Raw genomic sequence first — 6,195 nt, forward strand, 5'->3', positions numbered from 1 at the left:
ATTTCCTGAGGTAATTTCCAGATCCGCTTTGGAAATGTTACAATTCTCAGCACTATTGTTCTGATGTGTCCATGGTAAGGAATATTCTCCTTCCATCCCTGTCCAGGTGCCCTGGGTGCTATTTCCTTCCCACACGTGTTCCCAGATTTTTGTCAAATTGCTGACTGAAGCTCCCCACGGAACTGGATTTTCTGCAGAGGTTGGTGTTGGCAAACAAGCTGTTACAGGGGTTACATTCTGTCATCTGCCAACACCTTGCACTGACTTTGAAAACCCCATTTCCCTTCCCAGAAGTCAGGAACATCGTTTCTATTATTATTATAGATACACAATTATTGATCATCTCCATCTAGATCCAATAAATAGTATCCCCTTAGAAAATCATATTCAATACCTAAAACAATAGGATTTATGTAAAACCCCAAACCCCACGGTGTCAGTCAGTCTTGTTTCTGCTGTGTTTAATGTGTGCTCGCTGGTTTTACCCACATGTGATGAACCCCGAGTTGGATTCCTTCTACCTTGAGTGCAGGGTAGGTTACCAGGAGGACTTGAGATGGTCCCTTCCACTTTGGCTGGATTGTTCCAAAATTCCAGGTTCTGGTGCACACCGCATCTCCTGGTTGGAAAGGATGTACAGGCGAGTCCAGCCCCAATGATCTGTTGAGAACCATGCACCTTTTAAGGCTTACAAGAGTTAGTCCCAGTGCTATTAAATATTCATTTCTGCAAAACTTCTGAGCCTTCCCTTGTCTTCTTGGTGCCACATGGGAAAGCTTCTGGCCATTCCAGAAAAAGGATCCACTAAATGCCAAAATGTGTCAGTCCCCTTCTGCCTGGGCACTTCTGCAAAATCAGTTGGCCAAAATCACCTGGTGATTCCCATTTAACGAGCCCTGGAGGCAGCCTTCTTCCTTCAAAACCAATCCCATCTTTCTCAACAACTGATCTATCATTTTTTGCCATTTTGGTGCTTACTAGATGCCTTTGTAAACTGGCCACCAGATTCTCCATTTCCTCCTGTGTTTGCTGATGTTTTAGTTCCGTTCTACATTAATTGTGGAGCTACAATTACCTGCCCACACGGGGTTACCAATCACCTGCTGGGATTTTCCGTAGCTGCTGCTGCTGCTGGGGCTGACTGCCTGTCCTGATCACTGGAATCTGGTTGTTGTTGCAGAACATTCCCGTTTTTGCTAGGTATTAGTGCAAGGAGAGCTTTTGCAGCACCCTCTTGAGCTGTTTGGTCAGCCAATGGATTCCCTGGATTACCTGGGGAGTCTCCAAACCCATGGGCTTTACAAGGGCACCAGGGCCACTTCTTTTGGCTTTGGCACACTCTGCAGTAGGTGACTGATTTCTTTTTGTGCTCACTGGAGACCTCTGTGCCCTTTCCTTCCATGTGGCTCCCTGGGCGTGTATTATTGCAAACCCAGAGTTCAAATCAGTCCATATGGTCACCCTTTGTCCTTCAGGGATTTCTAGGCAAGGTCATTCATTCTGCTTTTTGTGCTGCTCTGTTCAAAGCTAAAGCCTGGCCTTCTAGGACCTGGCTCGAGGTTCCCACTGCACACCCAGCTGCCCGTTTCCCATCCGCACCACGCTGCTCCCACCAGGGTGCAGGGCCAGTGCTGGCTCCTGCATGGGATTGCTCTCGAGGTCCCAGAGTCTGCCAGAACACACTTGTTCCATGCATCCCAGGCAGTCATGGCACAAAGACTCCAAGCCTTCTCTTCGAAGGGACTCCAACACTTCCCTGTTCCAACCTTGGGGACCTTGAACCAAACCCTGCAAAGCTTTTGCTGCACCTTACAGGCAGGTCAACAGTTTACACCAGGAAATGGGAAAGGGAAAGGGAAAGGAAAAGGAAAAGGAAAAGGAAAAGGAAAAGGGAAAAGGAAAAGGGAAAAGGAAAAGGGAAAGGAAAAGGGAAAGGAAAAGGGAAAGGGAAAGGGAAAGGAAAAGGGAAAGGAAAAGGGAAAGGAAAAGGGAAAGGAAAAGGGAAAGGAAAAGGAAAAGGAAAAGGAAAAGGAAAAGGAAAAGGAAAAGGAAAAGGAAAAGGAAAAGGAAAAGGAAAAGGAAAAGGAAAAGGAAAAGGAAAAGGTGCCTTGATCTGAGCAGGGCTCTTTCTCTGATGTCCTTTGGAGCAGGGATCAAAGGCTCTCCCCAGAATCCTTCCGTGCTGCCTGCAGGTGCTACCATCCCTCAGATGTGTTGGAATTCCAGAGGATGAGGCTACGGGGTGTCCCAATGGTGCCTTGGTTCCATGGCCCCGCAGTGTAACCATGGTGTCCTTGGCTCTGCAGTGGCACAATGGACCCTTCATTCCATGAGGCCCCACAGTGTGGCAATGGTCCCTTGAGTCCAGGAGGCCCCACAAGGTCCCAATGGTCCCTTGGTTCCATGGCCCCGCACTCTCACAATGCTCTCCTTGGCTGCACAAGGTCCCGCAGTGGCACAAGGGTTTCATTTTCTCCTGGATTTCTTTTAGCTTGCTTTCTTTCTTCATTCTTTCCTCTTTTTTCTTTCTTTTTCCTATTTTTTTTGTTGCTTTCTTCTTTCTTTTATTTTTTCTTGTGTCTTTCTTTTTTTTCTTTTTCTCTTTCTTTTTTGGTTCTTTCCTCTTTTTTTAAAAAGTTTTTTTGTTTCACATTACTTAGTCTTTCTTTCTTCTTCTCTTTTTCTTCACTTTTAAAATTTTCTGGTTGATTTCTTTTGGTTTTCTTTCCTTCTTTTTTCTTTCCTTCATTTTTTTACCTTTTTTCTTTTTCTTGTCTTTGTTGCTTTCTGTTTTTCATCTTTCTTTCTTCTTCTGCTTTCTTTGGTTCTCTTGTACTTTTATTTTTTCTCATGTCTTTCTTTCTGTCATTTTCTTTCTTCCTTGTTTCTTTCTTTCTTCTTTTTTTGACTTTTCTTAACATTTATCTTCTTGCTGGTTTCATGTTTTCAGTCTTTCTTTTTTTCTTCCTTTCCTTCTTTCATTTTTATTACCTTTTTGCTTTTTTCTTTCTTTCTTCATTTTTCAATATTTCTCTTGGTTCTTTAATTGTTTCTTGCTGCTTTCTTCTTCATTTCTTTTTTTTTCATTTTTCTTCTTGGTCTCACATTATTGAGTCTTTTCTTTATCTTTTACTTTCCTTTGCTTTTTAAATTTTCGTGTTCATTTCTTTTAGCTTACTTTCTTCATTCTTCACTCTTTTATCTTTTTTTCTTTCTTTTAAATTTTTTTTGTTGCTTTGTGTCTTCCTTCTTTCTATTTTGGCTTTCTTTCTGTTCTTCTTTTGTTTTTTTCTTGTGTCTTTCTGTTCTTTTTTTCTTTCTTCCTTGCTTCTTTCTTTCTTATTTTTTTCTTTTTCTTTTATTTTCCTGTTGCCTTCAGGTTATGTACTCTTGCTTTCTTTGTTTATTTCTTTGTTTCTTTCTTCTTTTCTATTTTCTTCACTTTTTTCATTTTCTTGTTAATTTTTCTTTTCTTTCACTTTCTTTCTTTCCTCTTTTCTTCCTTTCTTTCATTTTTATTATCTTTTTGCTTGCTTGCTTCCTTCATTTTTTAATGATTTTTCTTTCTTTTTAAATATTTTTTCCTTGTTGGTTTCATGTTATTTAGTCTTGCTTTCTTTCTTTTTCTTTTCTTTTTTAATCACTTTCATTTTCTTTTTTATATGTCTTTTGATCTTCCTTTCTTCTTTTCTTTTTTTCATTTTTATTATCTCATTCTTGCTTCCTTCCTTCATTTTTAACTTTTTACTTTCTTTTTTTTCTTTTTTATTATTTCTTGTTCCTCTCTTTCCTTCTTTCTTCTTTTCTTTCTTCGATTTTACTTTTCTTCCTTCCCTTCCTTCTTCCTTACTACCTTCCTTCCAAATTCCTTCCTTCCAAATTCCTTCCTTCCTTCCTTCCTTCCTTCCTTCCTTCCTTCCTTCCGAATTCCGAATTCCGAATTCCTTCCGAATTCCTTCCTCAATTCTCACCCCACTTAAGGGGTGCAAAGCAGCAGGACCCCCTCCCAATTGGGATCCCCTCACCCTCCCAAAATGTGGGGACTTCACTTCAGGCCCCCAAATTGCGGGGGGTTTACGGCACCTTCCCAAAATTCACTGCAACCTCCCAGAAGCCACTTAGAGGCCCCAAAACTGCGAAAAAGCACCAGGAGCCTCCCCAAAATCAGCTCCTGTTTCCCTCCCTTGAGTCCCCCACTCCAAGTGCTCAAACCACCCCATCCCTCCTAAACTTCATCCAACCCCCACAATGCCACCCCCACCCCATCCCATCCCATCCCATCCCATCCCATCCCATCCCATCCCATCCCATCCCACCCCTCCTGGACACCAATTCCCCTTCTGTGCTTCCTGACTCCCCACAGCCGGGCCTTGGGGCTGACGGATCGAGCCATTTGGGGCTGCCATCGACACATTGGGGCTGGCATTGAGTTGATTGGAGGCACCCGCTCAATCCCTCCATCCCAAATGGGAGCTTGGAACCTCTCCTCAGGCCTTGCTGTGCCCATGGGCTCACCTCAAGTCCCAAAATGAGAGCCAGGGCCCCACAGCCCATTCAGAACCTCTCAACATTGCCACAAACAGCAGCATCCTTCCCAAAATGGGCTCCCCGCATCCCTGACAATAGGTCCCCCTTCCAAGGAACAGAGCCCCCCTCTCACAACCCCTCCCGAAGCACTGGGGACACCCCAAAACTGCCTCAGGAACGGGACATACCCTGAGATCCCTTCAGGAATGTGGGATACCCCAGAACCCACTGAGGAACAGGGTCCCCCCGGCCTCATCATGCGCAGCCTTCAGCTGGCTCAGGCAGAGCCCATCCCGCCCTCAGCAGCCCCAGCCCAGCCCAGCCCAGCCCTCCTGGGCAGGAAGCCCCAATGGCCGAGCCGGCCTGGGACACTTGCAGGGATGCGGGGGCAGCCGCAGCTTCTGGGGCCAGCCTGGGCCAGGCCCTGAGCGCCCTGCCAGGGAACCATTGCTGCCCCACATCCCATCTCAGCCTGCCCTCGGGCAGCGGGAAGCCGTTCCCTGGGGCCAGGCCCCGCAGGCCCTTGGCAAGAGTCTCTCTCAGCCAGCAATTGCTGCTCCTCCCTGCTGCGGGGCCCAAGCTGCAAGTTGATTTTCTGCCGCTGGCCCCGGCCCAGCCCCGAGCCAGGGCCAGGACCTTGCCCTGGAGCTCTGCGGGCGCTGCCTTTGTGCGGCCGCAGCGCAGCGGCCGCAGCTCGGAGCTGCCCTTTGTGTCCCCGCCGGCAGCTGCCAGAGCTGGCGGGGCCGGGCCAGGGCCGGGCCAGCCCCGGCCTTCCCGGCTCTGGGACACAGCGGCGGCAGCCCCAGCCTTCCAGCCCTGCACATGCTCCCACACAAGCCTCCAGAGCCGCGGCCACGCAACGCAACTGACCGGCCGCTGACCCCCCAGCCTGGCCTGATGGCCATTCCTCTGCCCACACCTCGGCCAAGCTCCCCTTGGCCACCTCCTGAGCCACAGTGCCACACACAAGTGGCACATACAGCTACAGAGCTCTGCCCAGAGCTGGCAGGGAACGTTCATTCAACAGAAAAACCACCAAGAAAAAGAGAACTGCCCCCAGCAGAGCTGTTCCCTCCTGCAGTAGTTACACCTGCACACCCACAGCGCCTGAGACTGCAAGCAATGAGCATTCCCTGGGCACATGTGCAGCCCAAGCAGCTCGAGGACAGCCTTGCAGCAGGACTGCTCTCAGCTGAGCCAAAAAGGCCCCTCTGGCAGCTGCAGGGCCATTGCAAAGGGCAAGGGCCAGAGCCTGGGCCCACGGTGGAGGAAAGGGCTCTCAATTCCCCTGCCCTGGCACCTCAACCCTGTTCCCAGGCTGCTTCCCACACAGGATTGCTCTGCAGGACTGCGGAAAGCTGAGAGGCAGCTCTGGCTTCTCCACTTTTCCTGTGCTAAAGCTGCCTGGCAGAAGAAATGGAGGGACAGCTCTGGTGGCACAATCCCTCCCGGCCCAGGGCACAGCGCTGGGAAGGCCTTTCCGTGCTGAGGCTTTGCTGCGGCGAAGGAAAGCTCCTGGCTCAGGGTCACCTTTCCTGCTGGGCCAGAGCCCCCGAGTGGCCCAGCAGCAGCAGAGAATTCCAGCACAGCCCCGGCACGGGCAGGGCGGCCCTGGGCGGGCTGCGGGAGCCGGCAGCGCCTGAGCTCAGAGCAGCTGAGCCCGGGGGC

Source organism: Coloeus monedula (genome assembly GCF_965178545.1).
Source record: "Coloeus monedula genome assembly, contig: HAP1_SCAFFOLD_105, whole genome shotgun sequence".
Lineage (NCBI taxonomy): Eukaryota > Metazoa > Chordata > Aves > Passeriformes > Corvidae > Coloeus > Coloeus monedula.